At 41.6% G+C, this 25,799-nt stretch overlaps 1 protein-coding gene across 2 annotated transcripts in view; it reads right to left on the bottom strand.

Moving 5' to 3' along the window:
• CLCN3 (chloride voltage-gated channel 3) overlaps nt 1-25,531 on the bottom strand; it is a 215,168-nt gene extending 189,637 nt beyond the window's left edge. For both annotated transcript variants that reach the window (XM_030191558.1, XM_030191554.1), the window contains exon 1: nt 25,349-25,531. The gene's annotated coding sequence lies outside the window, so the exon portion shown is untranslated. The remainder of the gene's footprint in view (nt 1-25,348) is intronic.
• Between the last annotated feature and the right edge of the window lie 268 nt (nt 25,532-25,799).

Consider the following 25,799-nt stretch of genomic DNA (forward strand, 5'->3'; position numbering starts at 1 on the left):
AACCCCCCCAAAACAGATAAGATTAACAAGCCTAGGAATCATAAAATATATAACTCTCTTCAATGAAGATTTTAACATTCTATATCAAAGGCAAAGTACATAATAGCAATACAGAACATAAAGTGATAGATGTTACCTTTTGTTATTAATTGCTACCAGGAATGAATACCAGAATTCTGTTGTTGTTGTTTTGTTATCCGTAACATGTCCACATTTTATTTTCTTTATTGTACATAAATACTTAACATCACTTTGCTCTGCTACATACATGAAGTAGTGCTATAAAAATGATAAAAATCATATGGATATTGTTTTCTTTTAAGAAGTGCTTACTTTTCCTTATTAGTGCACACTAATCTAAAATACTGTCTGCTAATCAGTGTATGCTGTTTAGGAATACTGGATGCGAAGCAAAGTTGTACATTCTTAACATCCTGATCACAGAAGGAGAGATCAAAATTATTCTTTGCTCCCTGGTACTGAACAAATTTGCTGGTCCTGATGGGTATTCAGGCAAATTCTATCATTTGTGAAGTCCCAATTGGCTCTGGTATTGGAATCCTTTTTTGCGCAGGTGTTGATCAAGGGCACCCTTCCCTTTGAAACTAATCAGGCTTTAGTCACTCCTATTACAAAACCTATTAATGATCATAATTATGTGACCTCCTACAGACCAAGCTCCTTATTGAATGTGGATTTTAAAGTTCTAGCAAAAATCATGGTCTTATGTCTCTGTGATATTTTACCTTGCATTATTCATAATGTTCAGACGATTTTAAAAGCCTGGGAGTATTATCTGCTGCATAAACAAGAGGAATTAGCTCTCAGTTGTGATGTAGAGAAAGCTTTTGATTTAGTCTCTTGGCCCTTTTTCTTGTGTTGGAGCAATTTGATTTTAAAGGATATTTCTTGCAAGTCATATGCATTCTGTATCATGATCCTAAAGCGGCATTTTTTTATTAACGGAATGCTTTCTCCTACCTTTTCTAGATAGAGGCACATGACAGGGTTATCCCCTTTCTCCGCTACTATTTGTTCTTTTATTAGAGCCCTTATTGCAGACTATGAGGCATATTTTCAAAGCACTTAGCCTTCCAAAGTGCCATAGGTTTCTATGGAACTTTGGAAGGCTAAGTGCTTTGAAAATATGCCTCTATGTTTGCATCCAGAGATATTTGGTGTGAATCTGGGGGGGGGGGGGGGGGTTAACTCTTAAAACAGTGGCCTTTACTGATGATAGTTTTATAATACTTAGCAAGCCCCTAGAGTCTGTCCTAGCTCTTCTTCAGCTTCTTGCTGGACACTTGTTGAAAAGATATGGGGATAGCACAGAATAGTCAATGTACAAAATGTATAGAGCAGGAGGTTTACCCTTGGACACAAGTTCTAGAATTGCTCAGCTATTCATGAGTTTTGGAAAGATGTCTACATTATAATACAGCAAATTTTCAGGTACCATTTACCTCTTCAACCATGTCTTCTTATTTGATGTTTATACAGCTATAGAATCTAAACCAAATAAAACAAAACCAATTTTATTGTTTTACATGTTTTTGTTGGCATGACACACCATACTTTTAAAATGGTAGTATGGCTCACAATGTAACACAATTGCTGAATTTGGTATATGTTCTTATGATATGACTAACACAAGGTGGGTTGGAACCATCCTGGGTGCTGGAATAAGTTTCAGCAAATTTAGGAGCTGCTATGGACTGTCATGCCGCTCAGAGTTTGCAATTGGATTTTAAACTGTTGTCTATCTTTGTTGTATCCATCCCGAGCACAGATATTTCTAGACTCAGATATGAGTACACCAGGTCTGGACGTCGCATCCGGGGATTGAATTGGGGGGGGGGGGGGGGGGAAGGCATTGCGATAATGTTTAAAATGAGACTTGAAATGTGTTTGTCATTTTTTTTTATTATTCCGGCTTGTTTTCCAATAAACATTAGTTAAAAAAAAAAAAAAGGAATAGTGCATGATATTGATCACAATGAAAACTGCTATAGTTAATTGTTTTTTTCAGTCATTTCATTTTAAAAAACATGAAATTAATGGGATATATCACCGACATTGTCGCTGTCTTTTCAAACAATTACATATCTCTGAAATCAACACAAATTCTGTACTATAACAGAACACAACGTAACTCTCAAACATTTGTTTAGAATAAACGTTTTGTTCTCCTTCCACCATCTCTGGCATATCACACAATGGTAAGTACATTAACTGGGTTGCCAGGGTTCTTCCTTCATATCTTGTGTGTTTATACCTTCCTGGGGAGACTGGATGGTCTATGCTTGTCTTTTTCTGCTGTCATTTACTACCATTATGCCAATAGCCTGTAAGTTAAGAACTAATTTCCTCTAGGAGCCATGCATTTTTTATTCTTATAGGCTGAATGTTGCATATGACCCATTCTCTTTTGTCATGAAATCCTTGCCTTCATGCCCTAACTCACGAAGTAACCATTAATCGTCTCTAGGGGTTTTAGTTCTTGTGTGCCAACAGCCATACTTCTCCCTCTGAGGTAATTCTCTCCATCTTGGATGGAAAGCAAATCACAGTGCTGATTTTCCTCTCTTCTCTGCCCTTGTAAACACAATCATCTTTTCACACAATTATTCAACAATCCATTCTTTTAATTATCAGTTATTCAACTAAAGCATTTACAGAAGTACTCATCATGCTTGATTGAGTCACTCAGTGCAACATTCTTGATTTCAACTATCTACATTAAGTTCCTTATTGTTTATTTGTAATAAAAGTTGGAAATTAATAAAGTGAATCTCCTCAATGAATGTTGATCTGGTTACCTTGCTGTTTAATAATGTAGCCACTGTGTGGTAGAAGTACAACATAGCCAGGACTTGTCTTTAAAACCATCTGTCTGACCTGCAAAATGGATCCTGGATGAGGATGTGTAACGCTTCTCCTACTCCTTGGCTGTTGGGTCAACTCCCCACCTCTTGGTTTCTGGACAGGTAGGAGAATTTTCTCCATCTAATTTTTAACACTCTTAAATTCAAGGGCCACAGCTCTTGTCTCTTTACAAATAGGATTTCCTTCATGCTGTAGCTCTTCTTCGGTCTCTGGATGCTAACCAATCAGAAGGTGAAGAGTGTAGGGAGATCTTCTTTTCTGCCTCTAAGTGATGAGACAGAGGAAGGGACTGCATATGCTTCCAACTATTACTTCATTTCTCTTTAAAGACTTAGTTCAAGTACACAATTTGGATACACATTTTTTAATCATCTTGCAGTGTAACAACATGCATAATAAATAATGTGCACTACTACACTTTAATATGCAATATTACAAAACAATGTAACACATGAAAAGAAAACAAGACATAATGAAAAACAAAGAAAATACACAAAATGAAAATTTTCTGCCTGCGCACCTTTAGTATCTGTGTGTCCTGTTTATCTCACTTATTCTCTACCAATTGATTGTCATTCCAACAGATAAATCCACAAGAATAAGATTTCATATTGTGTTAATCCTTTAAAACTCATTTCCTCTTGTAATACAACATTTGTTTTATTGCTGTAAGATATTGAAACTCACTTCCAACTGAGCTTCGATTAAAACAGGATTATTTACAATTCTTTAAACAGTTAAAAATTTAGCCGTTCAATAAATACTTAAAATGTTAAGGAGAAATTAAGTCTTACCTGATTCTTTTCAATAGCCCTTCCCACTATTCCAGAACCTGTGGAATAGTTGGGTTCATCAACCAGCAGGTGAGATACAGAACAGAACGTCGAGATGAGACATCTCTCTTGACATCTGATCTAGCTCCTTAGTATTTACATAGACCAGCAGTAAGGAGAAACTCAGAATAAACACAACAACCTTAAACAACTCACTATCCTAACACTAACCAGAAGAGCAAACGCTGCCTCTTTCCTTACATCGAGAAGGTAAATCTTAGCCCAGTTGTGCATGCCATGATAACATCAAGACTGGATTACTGCAATGCACTATTCAATGGTCTGCACCAGCTCCAGTTGATTCAGAATGCAAAGACTCATAGAAGGCTGCAAGCGACGTGACCACATCACACCATTCTTACAAAAACTTAATTGGATACCAGTACAATAAAAGGCTAAATTTAAAACTCTGTCTGACCTTCAAGGCCCTTAAAGGAAATGGTCTGAGTACTTGAACAGGATGACCTTCTACAAACCGCCAAGGACACTAAAGGATTATCACTAACTACACCCTCTCCAAAATACAATACACGATGTGACAACTGCAAACGAGCCTTCTCTGGAGTAGCCCCCACACTCTGGAATGCACTTTCTGAAAGGCTCCGCTTAACACAAGACTATCTCTACTTCAGGAAGCAGGTGAAAGCTTGGCTCTTCAACCAGGCCTTTAATGGAAGCAGTAATACTGTTAGTCTCACTCACACACACAAGGAGTGACTTTGACTGCACATACTGCAGCAGGACATGTTTATCCACTTCTACCCTAGCTGAAATAATATTTAACCATCTCTTTGTCCCCACGTTCAACTTTCTTTAAATCAGTCACCTTACTTTCTAACTCTTCTTACTCTCTTACATATTTATATGTTACATCTTTGCTTTACCCTTCACTATCAATTAAAATATTCTATTACATATTGTGTTGACATTGTAAGTAGTATACTATGCCATACTTTGTATTGTTATTTGAATATTTTTACTGCTGTAATTGCCTATTGCTCATGTTTGATCTATTCTTACTGTACACCGCCTTGAGTGAATTCCTTCAAAAAGACGGTAAATAAATCCTAATAAATAAATACAATAAATGTATGAATCTCTCTCATCATTGGACAACTTATAGAGAACAAGAGATATGCAGGAAACACCATGCAAGGTGATAGTCATTTTTTAGTTGATGCGAAGTAATGGACCAAATATCTGGAATAGTGGGTGGGAAAGACTAATGGAAAGAAAATATCAGCCAAGACCAAATTTCTCCATCTGTTACATAGCTCCCACTATTCCAGAACCTGTGGGATGGAAGTCTGGCACTGCTACCTTGAGGACTGAAGCCCCAAAACTGGCTTCTGAGTGCGTCGCAACATCCACTCTATAGAGCTTGGCAAAGGTATGCAGCATCAATCATGTCACTGCCTTGCAAATATCCGCTGGAGACAGTCTCCACCTAGGATGCCATCATACACCATGTAGAAAGAGCCCACAAAGCCTGAAGAGCCTGCTTCACTGCAAACAAATAAGCTGACGCAATAGTTTCCTTTAGCCATCTAGCAATTGTGGGCTTGGAAGCCATGAGGCCAAGCCTCTGCTTACCAAAAAGAACAAACACTTTGATTGATTTGGGTAACTCATTCGTGACTTCCAGATATCTAATGAAGACTCTATGCACATCGAGAAGTTTCCAAGGAAGAACACCAAGCCTCTTCATCCTCTGCGAAAGGATGGAAGTGCCACAGATTGGTTGAGATGAAATGCTGATATTACTTTCAGAAGAAAGGAAAGAACCGTGCATAGGAAGAACCCTGCCTCTGAAAAGTGAAGAAAGGGATCCCAACAAGAGCCTAAAGCTCTGACACCCTACATGCTGAAGCAACAACCACCAAGAATAAGATCTTTCAAGAAGGTCTTACAAAGTGGTTCAAAAAGGAGGCTTCTGAAGACCCCAAAGCAGTAAATTAAAGGTTCCACACTGAACGCAGCTTACGAAAGGAAGGCCGCAAATGGCCCACTCCCCACAATCAAATGATATCTGCGTGAGTCACAAGATTCTGTAGTTGGCCCCACAACCAGAGCCACAACCTGAACTTTTAGAGAATCCAACACCAATCTATTTAAAGAGATGCCTGGAGAAACCCTAGGATGTACGCAATGTGAGCAGAGAAGGGCGAAAGTCTGTACTCAGAACACCAGCCCTCAAACATTCTCCACACCCTTGCATACACCATAGATGCAGAGCGTTTCTGAACCTGAAGTAAGGTAGAAATGAATAAACCAGAATAACCTGAGATTCCCGTTCTGTCCAGGTGCCCTGTGTCAGATAGAACTTGTAAAGAGCTTCCCAACCTGACTTGCTGGCATCCGTTGTTACCACCTCCCATATGTGTTATCGGAAAGACAGCTCTGACGATCAAATTCCTAGACAACCACCACCACTGCATACTCCACCTGGCAACCAGCATCCAAGGAAAATGAAGGTCATATTTCTGGGATACCAGAGACCAGTGTTTGAGAACAGACTCCTGTAATAGCCACATATGAGCCCTTGCCCATGGCACCACTTTCATTGCTGCTGCCACTGACCCCAGAACCTGGAATTAGTTCCAGACCCTGGGCCTGCCTTGATTGAGAAGACAAATCTGTTGAACAAGCTTCGACCTCCTGCGCTCTGTGAGGAAGATCTCTCCCTTGCTGTATCGAATAGAATGCCCAGATACTTCAGCTTCCGCTACAGAGTTAGTCTGTACTTCTCAAAATTGATCACCCAACCCAACTGGTTCATTCATGCATCGTCTTATTCAGACTGCGTGGCCGCAAAGGACAGTCATCGAGATACGGGTGAACTCCGATTCCCTGGCGCCGAAAGGACGCTGCCGCCACCACCACCATAATCTTGATAAACGTTCTTGGTGCTGTGGCAAGACTGAAGGGCAAAACCCTGAAATGGAACTGCCAGCCCAGCACTGCAAAATGTAGAAACCTCTGATGCGGTGACCATATGGGTATATGCAGGTACTCCTCCATGAGATCAAGGGTAGTGAGAAATTCTCCCACTTGAAATGAGGCTACGACTGCTCTTAGTGTCTCCATGCAAAAATGGGACACTCAGAGACAGCAATTTAGACCTTTGAAATCTAAGACCCGACAAAAGGTGCCTTCCTTCTTTAGGACAATGAAGTAGATGGAGTATCTGCCTTGTCACTGTTCAGCCTGGGGAATTGGAACAATGGCCTGGAGAGCCAGCAAGGAAATCTACAATGGCCTGAACCTCGACTGCCTTGGTTATCTTTCAACAAGGAAATTGCATGAAGAAAGGAGTGACCGCATGGAAGAACTCCCGCTTGTAACCTTCTCTACAAATATTAAGAACCCACTAGTCTGACGTGATTTTGGCTCACATCTCCCAAAACTCCTGAAGACGTCCTCCCACCGGAGGAAGAGAAGAGTGGACCAGCCTTGCATCATTTTGAAGCTTGGCAGGCATTTGGCACTCTAGCTAAGAGGAGAAATTCTTGTCCATGAAAGGAAGATTAGCATGCATTAAAGCAGGACTTCTGACCATACTGCTGATGAACAGTTCGGTACTGTCTGCTGTCTTGAAATTGAGATAAATAGTCATCTGAAGATGGACAACCAGAGGCTTTTGGCTTACCCTTCGGCAAATGCTATGGCTTAGTTTTCCACAGTTCTTTCATCAAGTTACTGAGCTCTTCTCCAAATAGCTACTTGACTTGAAAGGGCAGTTTATATGTGACTGACGCTGCATCTACTGCCCAATGCCGCAACCAGAGTTGCTGACATTCTATGACAAGCAAAGACATACTGCAGCCTGTAACATGTCATAAATAGCATCTGCCAAGTAGGCCAACCCCGCTTCCAGCTGGGCATTATAGTGCCCATATTGCGTTACAAACTGCTGATGCCACTTCAGGCATGCTCTAGCCACGAACAAGCTGACCACTGTCGTTTGAAAGCCCAAAGAAGCCACTTCAAAGGCTTGTTTCAGCAAGCCTTCTAGATTCTTGTCCTGTAGGTCATTTAGGGCAATGGCCACTTCCAACGGCAAGGTGGTCTTCTTAATCACCGCCATAACAAAGGCGTCCACCTGGGAAGTTGCAATTTCCATCTCTTCTGGAACCAACGGATAGAGGTGAGCCACTGATCTCCCCCCTCTCAGCCCCGCATCCAACGAAACCCATTCTGCTGTAATCAGGTCTTGAATATCTGGATGCATTGGAAAGGCCTTAGAAGGATCTCTAAACCCAATCATGGTCAACGAAGATGGAACTCCTGACGCACGCTGAAGTATGAGGCTCCTCACTGGAAAGCACTGTCAATGCCTCAGCAGTAGGAGTACTGACCTCCTCTTTATAAAACCTCAGTACTTTGTCATCCCCTCCTCAGGAGGGAGAAGCAGAAATAGACCTCCAGGAGTGGATAGATCAGGCTAAACGAGATCTCTAAGGATCTGGAGGGGCAGTGGGGTGAGAAATTGAGCACCTTGTAGCAATTCTGACTGTCCCTGCTTCAGTAAATAGGCCTGGTGTAAGAGCAATATAAATTCCAGAGAAAACAAAGATCCTGATGCAGCTGAATGCTCTGTTGGGCTCTGAGGTTGTAAACTGTCAGCTGTGCTCCTTGTGTGATCAGACAGAGGCTGTTCCTCACTGCAAGAGGCTGTTCCTCACTGCCAGTTGGTCCCGATAAAATGGCATCCGCTCCTGCGCTTGCCTGCATCAAACTGCACACCGGCCCTGCCGGAGAGCTCAAAGTCCCCGGCATATTCGGATGCTACGCCAAATCCAAAGATTTGCTGCCACTAACTGTTCCATGTCCCGCGGGATTCCTGGATGGCATGCACTGTAATGCCCCAATGCCAGCCGGTGGGTCCCACAGCAGGAAAACCGCTTAACTGTCTCTGCAGGAGTCACCACTTACCCCGACTGCCACAAGTGCAGCACAATGCAGTTCCAAGCGGTGAGTCAGGATCCCTCCCTTGTACCAAGTAGAACTTGCAGCCCTCCAAGCGGTTCCGAGTCAAACTTACCAGTATCGGCTGCACTCCCAAGCTCAGTCTCCACAAGTCTTACCCTAGATGAGAATCAGGACTGATACACTGTCCCATGCCCTGAATTAACTTACTTTGTTTTAAGGTTGTTGTGCTGGAAAAGGAGAGCTCCACAGGAAACAGGGGAGAGGTGAAGGGAGGGACTCTGCAGACTCAAGCCATCCATAAAACTCAACTGGGAACCAGTTGACCAACTGGACCAGGAGCAAAGAATTCAGAACTAGAGAGTGAAAAGTGTATCCATCCACCTGCTGGAGACAGAAAATACTGAGGAACTGGACTGCATGCAAAGAGAGCTATGTCCCAACTCAGTTTTCAGTTCTTTATCTCCACCTGCTGGTTGATAGAAACAACTATCTTGCAGGTTCTAAAATAGTGGGAAGCTACGTAATGGAAAGAGGTATTCTTTGTTATAGATCATTTTTTAGCAAATGTATGTAATTACTGTTGTTTTCATTGATCTGTAAACTGTTCTGAACTATGTGTTTTGATATGGTATACAAAAGTTATTATGCTATTTTCTTTTACTGTATTCAACAGATGGGTTTCAAGACATCTCCTCATCTTCACTGTGATATAAATAACTTCAAAAGAAATCAACTGGATTTCCTAGGCTGTCATATATCAATGTGGATTGTAGGGGTACAGTTTCCCCAACTTCAGTGTTTTCTATTATAACCTCTCCTACATATTGCTCCAGGGATTCTATTTCTCCTTCATGCTCTCTGAATTCTGTATCATCAGCCTGGTTATGAAGATGTCCAAGTCTACCATTCTCTAGTCTCACCATTGGGGAACTTTTTGTAGGATTCCCATTTTGTGCAGGTCTGACAAGAGCAGAAGCTTCCAAATCAGACATTAATGTCAAGTTCCTTCTGACAAATTCCTCCTGCTGAAGAAGAAATCAGATTTATTATAGCCATCCTGTCTTTCTACCAGTGATTCTCCTTGGGTTGTGACAAATCCCTGATGATAACAACCTGCTGACAGTTCAGGTGGTAGAGTTTTATATCTCACTGTTCTTATCCCTCAGAAGGTAATTCATTTCTGATATCTGTGTACTCCTGAGATCAATCTCCAACAGGTAACAAGTGATTTCTATGACAGTCTGCACAGGCCCATTCCCTCTTTCTTAATGCATTCAGAAGAGGAAAGTGTTCATTTTTTTTCCACAACATAGAGAGGTGGCCTCCATCTATTAGCCATTTTGTTTTTTTTTTCTAAACAAATACCAATTTTCTGGCAGGACTCAAATCTCCCTGTAGCAAATCCTGCTGTCTCACTCTCTAATCATACCTGTGATCGTTTCGTTGGCTCAGCTTGTATGCAGATTCAATGGCCAGCCTATGGTCCACTCTCAACTGTTCTTCTGAGCTTCTCCCACAGCTCTGAAAGGTCTATGGCAGTATCCCATTAGCTGCAACTCCAAAATAGAAGTCAACAGGTCAATGGACTTCTCTTCCAGACATCAGAACATGAGGTGAAAACCCCATGGCATCACTGTAGGTTCTACTACAAACATGCACCAAATAATTGTCATACTAACTCCAGTTTCTGTTTGGGTTGGTGTCAACATTCCCAATACGTTTAAGAAAATTATTTTTCAACTGCTTAGACTGAAGATTTCCCCCGAGGTTAAAAAGAATGCTGAAAGCCTGCAGTACACAAAGAATTTCTCCTATAGCACCTGGGCAGCAGGTCCTGCTTTTTTGGTTCTTCTTGGAATATGCTTGTGCACAACTGGTAAAATGATTTATTAAGATTATCTTTTTGTTGAAAATTACCAGTTTTAAAAAAGATCCATGCATGCCAAATCCTGTTGAGCAGCTCCATGGGATAAAGTCTCTATGCAGCAATTTTCAAAAGAGATCAGAACAGATACAAGAATACAGGACTTGCAAGAGTTGGTGTAGAGATCCACAAGCACCCAAGCAGCAGTAAACAAGGCAGGAGCATAGAGGTATAGAAGACACACCGTAGGAAATCTGGTCTGGCTTGTGTTGAGCCAGAGGACAGCAGGCAAGATAGAAAAACTAACATATTAATTGAGTGAAGTGAGAGTGGTAGCACTGAAATGTATTCTTAGGTACTTGACAGAACAGACGCCACCTTCCTACTGGGAATGGCGTTCCAGGATGCACACTTTCCCCCGGATTCTATATATGGCAACTAAATTAAATGTTTGTATATATGCTTCCCAGAACTCCCAGTCAAATCTTGAATATTTTGGCAGGATTATCTCAAGCACTTTAATGGGAAGTTAAGGTTCCTATAGATGGGTGATTATCAAGATTTGGGTTGTTAAGGCGGAGAGTTGTTAGGAAAAGGGGGGTTCATAATTTTTTTTCTTTTCAGGCACTTGTTGAAATAAGATCATCCGATATCTCGTCAAATGTGCTAAGGCAGATTATAAAAGCTCAGGCCCCATTGGCAGTTTATTGTTAAGGGGGCATAAAAATTTAAGGCAGAGGCTGGTCAGGAGGTAGAGGGTGGAGCTAGAAGGAAAGAGGGGGAGGGGAGTTTTTGTATTTATCTACTTTGTGCCATATACATGTGCTTTGGGATACTGAGAGGATCAGGGAGTGAAAAAGTGTGGGAGGGTGGGAATAAAATTGTAATGTTATACTGTTTTCTACTATGGATTGTTGGATATAGACCTGCTCCTAAGGTTATTTTTGTTTTTATTGTGTTATTGTTTCAAAGGTGCTTTGGTGCTTATTTATACTGTGACAACTTCGGAATAAAACAGTTCAATCATAATTGGGTTAAGTGAATTTGGCTGGAAGGAAATCACCTAAAAGCCAGACAGCTCATTCAGGAAGTGTGAGCCCCAAAACCCACAGAGCTGAAGGTCAGTCAGTGCCTAAAAAATCTCACAAGTAATGTTATGGCTAGGTCCCAGTAAGGATACTGTGGGAAAAGAACGGTTTACTATCAGAAATATCGAAATCTGAGTTTTCTACTCATATTCTAGGATTTGAGGTGGATAGTCATCTTACTATGATTGATCAAGTAAATAATGTAGCAAAGAGCTCTTTTTTCCTATTAAGAAAACTGAGTTATTCAGAAATATTTTGAATTACCACCTTTTAGGCTTGTGCTTCAATCACTATTACCCTCTAAAATTGACTATTGTAATACAGTTTATGTGGGCTATACCAATTTTATAATGAAAAAATTACAGTTAAACATTTGGAAATAAGGGTGATATATTCGCTGAAAGTGGATGATTCAGTCAGTCCATATTTTTATAAACCTCACTGCTTACTGGCCGGGCTGGAATTAGGGGTGGGCAAACAGGGCAATTGATCTGGGCCTCTATGTCACAGGGAGCCCCAAATCTGCCTAAAGTTGAAAAAGGAAATCTGCAAGCTTTGGAGCCCCCTTCCTAGCATCTGCCCTGGGCCTCACCTTGTCTAGCACTGGTTATGGCAAGGGTTCGTTTTAAGCTATTTAGCTTAGTTCTTCAGTCTCTATATGGAATTGTTCCTTTCTACCTGACCAGTCTTTTTCCACTCTTGGATAGACAATTAATACGGGAATAGTTATTATTAAGATTTCCGTCTGTCAAACTGATTAAGAGGCATATTTTCAAAGCACTTTGGGAGGCTAAGTTCCATAGGTTTCTATGGAACTTTGGGAGGCTAAGTGCTTTGAAAATGAGCCTCAATGTACTTCAGACAACTATCTTCATCTTTGCCCTATCAGGCCACATCTGTTTGGAATTCCCGTCCTTTGTCAGTGTGTTCTCAAGGGGAATACCAAAGTTTTCGTAAACAGCTTAAAACTTTTCTGTTTAAGAAACATGTGGGTTGAATTTGTGTTATGATATATGTTTGTAGTTCATTCCAGAGAAATTGTTCTGGTATTCTGGGCCGGTGATAGACTTGATGGGGTCCAGGACAGATGCTAGGGAAGGGGCCCCAAAGCTTGCTTGCAGATTGTCCCTATTACAACTTTAGGTAGGTTTGAGGGCCCCAGTGATATTTATTTGTTACATTTGTATCCCACATTTTCCCACCTATATGCAGGCTCAATGTGGCTTACATAGTACCATAAAGGCATTCGCCAAGTCTAGTAGAGAAGCAAATACAATGTGGTATTGTGGTCGAGTAGTAATATGGGGCCCCAGGGTAACTGCCATATCTGCCCACCCCTAACACTGGCCCTGCTGGTATTTGTCAGCTATGATGGGGTCAACTCCTACAACAGCTAAGCATTGGGAGGCAAGAAACTGTTGGTACATACTGGGCTTTATCACAATTCTAAGCTTGTTCTGTCACTAGCAGAGATTTCGCTTTTGCTGATTGTTGGTTCTGCAGAATTTTGACAAAACCAGCCATGGTCACCTAAGAGAAACTGACTAGCTGCTTGGCATTTCCAGGAACTCAGTTCCATTCAACCTCTATTACACTAATCACCACCAAAAGCTCTGGCTTCAGGAAGTCCCTAGCTTCATAAATCCCCATTTCACCTGTTTATGTGTTTCTGTAATCATCTTAGAATTCTAGTTCCTTATTGTGCAAAACGGTACAAATATGTTTGTCTCTGCATTTCTTTAGGGCTCACAGCCTTGTTGCCCTATCACACATAATAGTTGCAATACTGGGTCAGACCAATGGTCCATCTAGCCCAGTATCCTGTTTCCAACTGTGGCCAAGCCAGGTCATAGTAACATAGTAGATGACGGCAGAAAAAAGACCTGCACGGTCCATCCAGTCTGCCCAACAAGACAACTCATGTGTGCTACTTTCTGTGTATACCCTACTTTGATTTGTACCTGTGCTCTTCAGGGCACAGACCGTATAAGTCTGCCCAGCACTATCCCTGCCCCCCAACCTCCAGCCCCACCTCCCAACCACCGGCTCTGGCACAGACCGTATAAGTCTGCCCAGCACTATCCCTGCCTCCCACCACCGGCTCTGGCACAGACCGTATAAGTCTGCCCAGCACTATCCCTGCCTCCCACCACCGGCTCTGGCACAGACCGTATAAGTCTGCCTAGCACTATCCCTGCCTCCCAACCTCCAGTCGCAAGTACCTGGCAGAAATCCAAACCGTGGCAACATTCCATGCTACAAGCATCGTCTAAATCTACCATGATACATATCTAGTATGCTCACCCATCATCTCTTCACATGCAACATGGTCTTTCTATTGGCTCTCTCAACGTTTGGAGTGCACCAGACAGACCTGTTTTTCTTTCCTAGGCTCTTATTATTGGAACCCCCTTCCTCTGAAATTGAGATGTGAACTAAATCAAAATCAATTTAAAAGCACACTGAAGACCATCTGTATATACTAGCTTATAGTCTGTTGTAGCATTCAGGATAACCTGAGGTGATGTTACTTCCCCTTTCCAGTTACCCCTTCCACTTTCACTTCTAACTTGCCTTTTGAATATTGTATTTGCTTTCTGCTTTGAATTTCTATTGTGCACTACTTTGCTATGCTGTACAGTCTAAAAAGCGGTATATCAAGAACTAAACAAGGGGGCTCATTTTCAAAGCACTTAGACTTACAAAATTCTATAGGTTACTGTAAGTGCTTTGAAATACGCCTCAAGGTCAGCTACTATCACCTTTAGACAACTACATGCATACAAGGGGCAAACAAAATATTTGATGTAAGCTGCCCCGTGCCTTTGTTCTTTAGAGTTTTACTTTGTAAGATATGCTTTCATAACAATACATACTTTAGTTCTAGTACCTTAATTTTCAGACTGAAATTGCTATTTTAGAGTCAAAACTGCCAACATGATATCATCCAAGTTAAGTATGTACTTTCTCCTCAATTAGGTTTTAACACTAATGCCATGATAAGCGTCTGCCAAAGAAGAAGTCAGGTTTACTACAAAAAGCAAAATTACTCACCTGTAGCAGGTCAAGTATTATCACAGCTAGGTGATGTCAGCTAATGAAGCCTGGTGTGGATGCTGACTAGCAAGATTAACTTATAACTTACCAGAAGCATTCCACTATGCATGCACTGGTGCCTTCTCACCCAACACATGAGTGTGGGTTCCTCAGTCATTTTTTTAAAGCTAAAGAATACAATTCAAAGGGGAGGTGGGAGAGTATGTGAGAATACTTGGCCGATGTCCTAGGAGAACACCTACTACAGGTGAATGCTTTCTCCGAGGACAAACAAGCTGTTGTATTCTCACAGCTGGAAAACCCTAGCTACCAGGCTCACCAAAAACAATGCTAGGATAACATGGACTCGAAATATTGAGGCCTGAAAGTCAATTAAACTGAATCTATTTATATACTAGTTTTGAAGCTGCAGCCTAGAACTAAATAAAACTAAGCCTAGGAGAGTGGAGTTGGATTTTAGACACTGAACAAGTTCTTCAGGACTGCCTGCCTGAACCAGCTGTCATGTCAGGTATCCTACTCAAGGCAGTAATGAGATATGAATATGTGGACAGATAACCACGTCACAGTTTTGCAAATCTCCTCTATGGAGGCTGACCCCAAGTGGGCCATGGCTCTGACATTATGAGCCTTGACATAACCCTCCAGAATCAGCCCAGCCTGGGCATAAATAAAGGAGATGCAATCTGCTAGCCAATTAGAAATTGTGCAATTGCCAATGCCTACCCCCATCCGGTTCGGGTCAAAATAAAAAGCTGGGTAGACTGTCTACGGGCTTTAGTCCACTCCAGATAGAAGGCTAAGGCTTTCTTGCAATCTGAGGTATGTAGATTTTAGATTGTAAGCTCCTTGAGCAGGGACTGTCCTTCCATGTTAAATTGTACAGCGCTGCGTAACCCTAGTAGCGCTTTACAAATGTTAAGTAGTAGTAGTAGTACACTCTCGCCACAATGAGCATGTGGTTTTGGGGGAAGAAGTAGGTAGGACGATTGACCGATTAAGATGGAACTCCAAAACTACCTTAAGAAGGAACTTGGGTTGTGTGCGGAGAACTACTCTATTGAGGTGAAATTTAATGTAAGGTGGATAAGCTACTAGGGCCTGAAGCTCACCGACAAGTTGAAGTGACCACCACCAAAAACACAACTTTCCAGGTCAAATACTTCAGATGACCGAAATCAAGCAGCTCAAAAGGAGCTTTCATCAGCTGGGTGAGGACAACATGGAGATCCTATGACATAGTCAGAGGTCTGATGGAGGCTTTGTTAATAACAAAGCTTGCATGAAGTGAACAACTACAGGCTGTACAGAGATGTACTTACCTCCTACATGGTAATAAGCACTAATTGCACTTACATGAGCCCTTACAGAGTTGGTTTTCAGACCAGATTCAGAGAGGTGAAGGTATTCAAGCAGTTTTTGTGTAGAGCAGGTGAAGGGATCTAAGGCCTTGCCCTCACAGCAGATAGCAAACCTGCTCCACTTAAATGAGTAAACCTCTTAGTGGAGTCTTTTCTGGAAGCCAGCAAGATGCAGGAGACTCCCTCCAGCAGATCTAAGGATTCTAGTTCTATGCCAGGGATTGGAGGTTGAGATGTAGACGAGATCCCTCGTTCTGAGTAATGAAAAATATTCCAATCTCCACAGATCTTCAGAGAACACTCCAGAAGAAGAGGAAACCAGATCTGCTACAGCCAATAAGGCACGATTATGATCACTGTTTCCTGGTCTTGCCTGAGTTTAGCAATGTCTTCTCTATGAGATATATGGGAGGATATACATACAGAAATTCCTCCCCCCAATGCACGAGAAAGGCATATGATGCTAGTCTGCAGTGTGACCTGAGCCTGCAACAGAACTGGGATGAGTGGCAAAAAGATCCGACAACAGGGTGCCCCATTCTAGCAAGATTTTGCAGGCTATGCCAATGTTGAGAGACTACTTGTGCAGTTGCAAAACCCTGTTCGGTCTGTCCGTCAAGCAATTGTCCTTTCCTGGTAGGTATGTGGCTCAGAGGACCATTTGGTGAAGGAAAGCCCACTGCCACATTCCCACTACTTCCTGACACAAATCGATTCACTTCTACTCATTCTACATCACTCAGGATTTTGCAGACCTCAATCATATCTCGCCTTAGTCATCTCTTTTCTAAGATGAAGAGTCTCAACCTCTTTAGCCTTTCTTCATATGAGAGGATTTCCACCCCTTTATCATTTTGGTCACTCTTCTCTGAACCTTTTCTAGTTCCGCTATATACTTTTTTTTAAAGATATGGCAAATAGAACTAATGACTCACAGTGAGATCGCACTATGGAACAATACAGTATTCTTGGTCTTATTTGCTTCCCTTTCCTGATAACTCCTAGCATCCCATTTGCTTTTTTGGCCGTCACTGCACACTGGGCAGAAGATTTCAGTGTATTGTCTACAACACCTAGATCTTTTTCTTGGGTGCTGACCCCCAAGGTTGGCCCTAGCATCAGATAACTATGATTTGGATTATTCATCCCAATGTGCATCACTTTGCATTCTTATTAGCCTACAGTGCTAATAGGAATAAACAGAGACAGTAAGATATGCTTGTTATGGAAAGGGAGATCCAAACTTTAGAAAAAGATCTTCAGCGAAAGTGGACTAATCCCACCTTTCCAAAATTGATGAAAGTGAAATCTGACTATAATAAACTTGCAAGTGATGTCGCAGGCAAGGCAATATACATTCAAAAGGCATCTTACTATGCTCATAAAGCAGAGGAAGTGCTTGCAATGTACCTGAAAGGGCAGAAACATAAGGTACTAATTCAATTGATTAAAAGTTCTAATGGGGAACTGCTCACACAGACACATTTTAAATCGCTTTTATTAGTTCTATACTCATCATTTTCAGTCAGAATGTGTATGCCCACAAGCAGCTTATGATCAGTTTTTTAAACTCACTATCAGGTCCAAATTTTTCACAACATGAGATACTGTTTGGATGCCCCTCTTAAAGTTCAAGAGATTAGGGATGTGCTAAAGTCCTTTCAGAGCAATAAAACTCATGGCATGCCTGATTTTACTGCAGAGGTTTTATGCGCCTTTCATGTGCCCTTACTTCCTAGCCTGAATGCTCTATTCAATGCCTTCTTGGACCTAGGGACATATGGAAGGATCAGTTATGGAGGCCCTTACTCTGGTACTACCTAAACTGGGCCGTGACCTCTTAGATGTTGCAAACTATAGACCTATCTCCTTTGTTAATATGGATGCCATGCTGCAAAGGTATTGGCCAATCGTCTCCTTGCTCCCTTACAAACACTAATTCATCCTGATCAATCAGGTTTTATTACAGGACAATTATCTTCTAATAATATCTGCCTGTGTCTTCATCTTTTACAAGAAACAAAAAACCTGAGTGAACCAGCCTTCTTGGTGTCCTTGGATGCCGAGAAGACCTGCATAAGAATAGCCATCAGACCAATGGTCCATCTAGCCCAGTATCCTGTTTCCAACAGCGGCCAATCCAGGTCACAAGTACCTGGCAGAAACCCAATTAGTAGAAGCATTCCATGCTACCAATTCCGGGGCAAGCAGTGGCTTCCCCCATGTTCATCTCAATAATAGACTATGGACTTTTCCTCCAGGAACGTGTCCAAACCTTTTTTAAACCCAGATACACTAACTGCTGTTACCACATCTTCTGGCAGTGAGTTCTAGAGCTTAACTGTTATTTGATCAAAAAAATATTTCCTCCTATTTGTTTTAAAAGTATTTCCATATAATTTCATCGTGTTCCCCAGTCTTTGTACTTTTTGAAAGACTGAAAAATCGATTCACTTTTACCTGTCCTACACCACCATTAAGCTACTGCTTCTTAACCAAAAGAATAATCCAGATCCAAAAGGGGAACAGAGTGGGCCAAACTACAATTAGGACTCTAGAATAAACACAAGAAAAGAATAAACAGAGCTATGAAAATAAAAAGTAATGGTCAAATTCCATTCAGCCCCAACACAGAAAATCTACATTGCAAAGATGACAGAGCTATATGCAAACAACCACACCCACCAATCAACACCAGACTCCTGAAAGCCTTAAGTTCCTTGCGTCACTTTCCTTTCAGCACAAAAAAACAGCAGCCTCAAGTCACTCAGCACTAAAGCGTCATTCCCAAATCATTATGCAGAGTAGCAGTGGCCCCTAAAAAGCCACACAAAAACACATACAAACAGAGACACCCAAAAGGTAGTGCTGCTGTCTCCTAGACCTAGGCCCATCTTTCACCAGCCAGGGCTTCAGGATTGCAGGCAGTAGATCGCAGTGTGGCCATTAGCAGCTCTGATACTTTTAAATAAATTACTAAAGCTGTTCCCAGTGGCTAGAAGATCCCACATCCTCTTCCTCCTTCTCCTGGGTGTGCCCTCTCTCTCTTTTTGGTCACATTCTAAGCCAGAAGCCATCTTGTGGGTGGCAAGAACTGGTGGCTAACTGAACAACCCTGTCAGAAGAGAAGGACAGAAGAAAGAATAGTTTGATGGTTACAGAGTTATCGAGCTACCTGGTTCCAGGAAGGCTGACTTGTCCACTCATGGTTTTGAACATATACTCCAGTGTACAGTGATATTTTGCAATTCTTGGTTCCACACACATAAACCAGTTGCATATCCCATAATGCATCAGAATGGGGTTGTCAAAAATCCAGGGCTGCCCAAAATGTTCCTGCTGGAATTGGGTAGCTTGGCTGCTCTATGGTTGAAGCAGCAGGCAGGGAACTGGTACAAATTTTTATCTCCTAGAATTCAGGCAACCTTCAAAAGCTGCTTCTATCATCTGCTATAGCTAGGCAATCTCTCTCCATACATTGAAAAGGTTAAAGTTGATCACATTGTGATGATATCACTGCTGGACTATTGTATGTTTATATTTATTAAAGTGTTTGCTACACTGCCTTTCATAATTAAACAGCAGAGCATTTGCAATCACTACTACTACTTATTTCTATAGTGCTACTAGATGTACGTAGTGCTGTACACTGAACACGTAAGAGAGTCCCTATTCGCCAGAGCTTACAACTTAATCAAGACAGACAGACAGACAAACAAGGGATAAGGGAATTACTTAAGGTGAGAAAGAAACAAACAAAGAACTCTGACACCTGCCAGGACAGATTCTGAAAGCTAAACCAGATGAGACAGATTTTTGGTTTTCAAATCTGGGACACCGGGGTGGGGTGGGGCACTGGTTGGAGCATCCCCCTGGTAACACCAGCATAACATTTATAAAAAGGAACAATTGTTTTTTTATTACACATCTTAAATGCTTAATATAAAATACAATAAGAGCACTGCCAAAACTCAAACAGTACCAACCAAACCTATGAGAAGACAGCACTGCAAATATTACAATCAGTATCTAGAATATCTCTTACTGGAACAACCACGACTGCTAAAGATTCCTACACTGAAATTATACATTAGCAGAATCAATCCCCTGCCCAAAGTACTGACACCTACCCCAAACAAGGGACCACAAATTAGGAATTTAAATACGCAAACAAAAACTAAACTGGAAACCCCAATAAGCGAGACTATGCAAGCAGTGCCATAAACAAACAGAAACGCCATTTCCTCTGCTACTGGACAAAATATAAAGACATCAGGCATGTACATTTCCCAAAGCTGACATATTCCAACTAAAAATTTAAAATAAAATTTTTCTAACTGGGCATTTTATTTTGTCAGTCCCCTTGGTTCCCTTCCTCACTTGGGTTGACCATTTTTCCCTGGCTTTCTTTCCCTTCCTTCCATCCCCAACACCCTCATCTTCCTCTTACTTCCCTTCATCTCATCAGTGCAAAAATACAGTGCAAAGTCTTTGCCTCATTCAATATATCCCAACTGGATCCATATCAGAGTTGGCACAAGCTGTTTCCCAAGTTTCTGCTCATTCAATATATCCCAGTCCCTTTCTACTCGAGTCTATCACCACTGGTTGGGCGCTGCTATGATCTGTTACTATGTCTTGTTCTAGGGCTGCTTAGGACAGATGTCTTCTGAGCTCCAGTGCAGCCTGGACCCATAATGGTACCTATGCCTGACTCTAAGCTTAGTATGTTGGAACTGTCCACTCCAGACGCATCTGCAAGTGGACAGTTGGGACTTAGCATGCAGAAGCAAGAGAACCCAATAAAGTTTTAATTGACTTGCTGATGCTATGAGCCATAACAGCCAGACTGTGAATGCACAGGAGTCAAAAATAAGTGAGCCTGATGTTGAATAGTAAGGGTTTTAAAGGAGGGTGGATGAGGTACTGTAAATTGATTTAGATGCTACAAGGAAACAAGGTATGCATGGGATTAAATAAGAATAAAGCAATACTGTGATATGCAAGTGATTTCTAGAAAACTAGTAAAGAGACCCGTTCTGGGCGAAATGAAACGGGCGCTAGCAAGGGGACTGGAGAGAAACGTTTCGAGTGTGCGCACCCACTGCAGCCCCTTTCCACCCCTAAGGAGGTCGTCAGTACCGCTGCTCCCCCCTGTTCGCACAGCGACGCATGTAACATACCAAGGCAAACAGGATCCGCACGTTTCGTTCCGTGGCGTTTTGGAAGATCGTGTCGGGCGCCATTTGTGTATCGCCGGCGCACTGGGAGATGATTATCAGGCAGGGCCAGGGGTTGCGTTCCTGTTGTTCACGTGGAAACGGCTGTGGGCGCGACATCACGGATCGACGAAATGGCTCCGCCCCGGACGTCACGACGTTTGACGCAAGGGCGTGACAGACAGGGTGAGTGGATTCACCACCATGAATCCACGAACCCTTCACGGAAGTTGCAGGATCTTGGGGCCTCAATGGAACGTTCAGGTAGCGAATTATGTCCGGAAGGGGCGTGGCTGGGGGGGGCGTGGCTGAGGGCGGGTGTATGAGTGACAGTGAGAGTGAGTGGTGCTGACAGGGTGCAACAGTACAGGGCTTCAGTGTTTCCCTGACACACTGTGAGCTTCAGAATTGAGGTAAGAATTATTAATATAGATTGTCATGTATCTCAAAAGAGCACAGATTATATTTACTCTATATGCAAAGTGCTGACTTGCAGCAGTAATAGCAAAAGGTCTTTGGTTAAGAAATTTTTATTTCAGACTTTTTGTTTATAACTATTTTAATATAGAAACAGAAGGCATTTCAAACAGCTACATTTCTAAAGGAATGATACACCATGTCCTACCTACAGCTACCAGTTGAATCCATCTTTTTTAAGACAAGCCAATTCAAATGTTTTTGTTGTTGTTCTTTGATTTCTGTTTTCCCAATGGTGATTTTCCTTAAAAACAAGATGAGGGGTACGAGCTAGTTGACATGGAGCGTATTTTCAAAGATCTTAGACTTACAAAATTCCTTAGTAACCTATGGAACTTTGTAAGTCTAAGTGCTTTGAAAATTAGCCTCATGGTATTAACTTTATGGAAAGTTGGAGTCCAAAACATGCAGGAAAGGATGTGCGAGTCTGGGGATGAGGCTCAACATATAAACAAAGGACAGTGCATCATACTCAGAATCACTTTAATAAGCAAAAACATTCTCGGTCATAAAGATAAATGATTGCTTTCACAAGCACTCCTCCACAGTAGGCCAATTATATTGACATTGTAAGTAGTATACTATTAGGCATATTTTCAAAGCACTTAGCCTTACAAAGTTCCATAGTAACCTATGGAACTCTGTAAGGCTAAGTGCTTTGAAAATACGCCTCTATGCCATACTTTGTATTATTTGACTATTTTTACAGCTGTAACTGCTTATTGCTCATGTTTGATTCTTACTGTACACCGCCTTGACTGAATTCCTTCAAAAAGGCGGTAAATAAATCCTAATAAATAAATAAAGATATAAATCAAATCAATTCTTGTATACCGCTAATATCTCCTTTCCAGGGTTTAGTGCGGTTTACATTCTAGGTGAGACAAAAGCTGATAATGTTAGTGAGAGGTATGAGAATAGGGTCACAATTCACTCCTTACTGACTTGTGAAATTCTACTACTACTGCTTATCATTTCTATACCACTACTAGATGTATGCAGCGCTGTACACTTGAACACGAAGATACGGTCCCTGCTCGACACAGCTTACAATCTAATCATAACAGACAAACAGGACAAATAAGAGATAAGGGAATTACTAAGGTGGGAATGATAAAATATGGGTATTGAACAGGTAAGGGTTAGGAGTTAAAAGCAGCATCAAAAAGGTGGGCTTTTAACCTAGATTTGAAGGCGGCTAGAGTTGGAGATTGACATACCGGCTCAGGAAGTCTATTCCAGGCATATGTTGCAACAAGATAAAGGAATGGAGTCTGGAGCTAGCAGTGAAGGAGAAGGGTGCAGATAAGAGACATTTACCCAGAGTTCCCGGGGAGGAGTGTAGTGAGAGATAAGAGTGGAGAGGTACTGAGGAGCTGCAGAGTGAATGCACTTGTAAGTCAATAAGAGGAGTTTGAACTGTATGCAGAAACGGATAGGGAGCCAGTGAAGTGACTTGAGAGGGCTAATATGAGCACTGCGACACTGGCGGAATATATGTCGTGCAGTAGAATTTTGAACAGATTGAAGAGGAAAGAGATGGCTAAATGGGAGACCTGTGAGAAGCAAGTTACAATAGTCTAAACGACAGATGATAAGAGTGTGGATGAGGATTCAGGTAGTGTGCTCAGAAAGGAAAGGGCAAATTTTGGTGATATTATAGAGAAAGAAACAATAGGTTTTAGCAGTCTGCTGAATATCTGCAGAGGAGAGAGAGAGAGGAGTCAAAGATGACCCCAAGGTTACGAGCCGATGAGAGTGTTATCCACAGAAACAGAAAATGAAGACGAGGAGAGGTTGGTTTTGGGGGAAAGATAAGAAGCTCAGTCTTGGTCATGTTAGTTTCAGATGGCAGTGAGGCATCCAGGCAGCAATGTCAGACTCGCAGGCTGATACTCTGGCCTGGATTCCTGCTGAGATTTCTGGTGTGGAGAGGTAGATCTGGGAGTTATCAGCATAAAGATGATACTGAAAACCATGGGATGAGATCAGAATGCCAAGGAAGAAGTATAGATAGAGAAAAGAAGAGGTCCCAGGACAGATCCCTGAGGTACACCAACTGAATAGAAGTGGAGGAGGATCCACCAGAGTATACACTACAAGTATGATTGGAGAGAGAAGAAAAAAACCAAGAATGAACAGAGCCCTGAAATCCAAGTGAGGACAGCGTATCAAGGAGTAGGCTGTGATCAACAGTGTCAAAAGCAGCAGATAGATTGAGAAGGATGAATATAGAATAGAGACCTTTGGATCTGGCCAAGAACAGGTCATTGGAGACTTCAGCAAGCATTGTTTCCATTGAATGAAGAAGGTGAAAGCCAGATTGAAGTGGATCAAGAATAGCTTGAGATAAAAGATAGTCAAGATAACGAAAGTGAACAGCACGTTCAAGTATGTTTACTTGGTAGGATGGAGCTTTATGAAACCTGGACAAGAATAAAGTAACAGTATCTGATTTCTTTTGCTTTTGAAAATATTTTCTTTAACCTAAGCAAATGATTGGTCAAAAACACTAGGGAACAGAGGCCTGTATTTGGACATACCCATAGGGAGGGGATAAGGGTGGGGTTATAAGGGGAGGTTTTGTTCTCTCTAGTTCCAATAGTTAGGTTGGAGACTGTATATGAGTCCAAGTCTCTAACCTATGATACGTTGGGTGTTTTTCTTCTGGTTTGGGTATGGGGTTTGGGTGGATGGATTGGAGGAGGAAGGGTTGTGTTTCTTTTTAATCTTTGTATTATTGCCTTTGCTCATTGTTCTTCATTCAGTTCAATTTGTGCGGATGTGCTACTGTTCTGTTCAATTTTCTTACTACTGAATAAAAAAAAGATTGTGAAATAAAAACACTTGGGCAATGACTTATTTGCTCAGTTGATGGTTTTAAAACTACTGGTTAACACTCCACTGCACTGAGAAAATAAAATACAAATTGCCTTGTCTTAAACCCATAGCTGACTGAACCTGCAGCTTTATTTTTCTTAAATTATGGACTATCAAAAATGTATTTTAAAAAATCTAAATCTACCTTCTGTCCTCACTGGTTGGGGTCAATGGAAATTACAGAAAAAGCACTACCCAGTAAACAAAAGCAGCAGAAAGATCATATAATCTGTCACCTGTAATAACTTGAAAGGAATTTGCAGATTTAACACCAGTGTACAATGAATCAAGTAGCTCAAAGAATACACCCAGAATTTTTTTTGTTGCATTTGTACCCCGCGCTTTCCCACTCATGGCAGGCTCAATGCGGCTTACATGGGGCAATGGAGGGTTAAGTGACTTGCCCAGTTTCCCTATTCCATTCTTCCCTGTAGTAACCAAGCATAAAGTGGTTTAACCAATTGGAAATATTTAAAAGATTATGTACTCATAAGTATACAGATGGGGTGAAATAAATTCAATCCCAGAACAAACTTGCCTTATGTTTGCCTTTTATTATGACCTGACCACCTTCTTTACAAACATGAGGGACCAACATCGACATATGCATTACAGGATTACTTAATGTCATAAAACTGGTTTTGCTTTATCATGTTTAATGTTGTTATATTGTGGAGAAGAGAGCACAGAATATCTCATAACATACAAAAGACTTGAGGAAGTAACTAACCTACCTTTTTTTTTTCCTTACCTCAGCACAGATGGATACATCCACTGGCATGCTGCTCATTTCAGACAGAAAAAAAACAACAACCAGGAGCTAAAGCAAATGACAGAAGTCTTTATCTTTTCTTTTTCTATCCTGTCAGTGAAAGCCATAACAGAGACTGAATGGTCATCTGCAGCAAAGCAGGAAGGGCTCGGCACAGGCTGTCCTCGGCTGGTGCCTCTGAATAACAAACCGTAGTGCAACGAGGAACAAAAAGATTAGTTCCCTGCGGGAGGAACACCACTGACAGGAAGAATTTAACAAAATAAAACAAAACAGCGTGAAGGGAAACGACCTATGACATACAGAAGGGGAGGAAAAATCCCGGAGAACGGGTAGGGATAACGGTAATGTAAGGCCGGAGGAGAGCTGAAAGAGAAAGCATAAAGAAGCAGCAGCAGGATGAAATAAAAAGTCTTATATCTGTGTCTCC

The sequence above is a fragment of the Microcaecilia unicolor genome, chromosome 2 (assembly GCF_901765095.1).
Source record: "Microcaecilia unicolor chromosome 2, aMicUni1.1, whole genome shotgun sequence".
NCBI classification, from domain to species: Eukaryota; Metazoa; Chordata; class Amphibia; order Gymnophiona; family Siphonopidae; genus Microcaecilia; species Microcaecilia unicolor.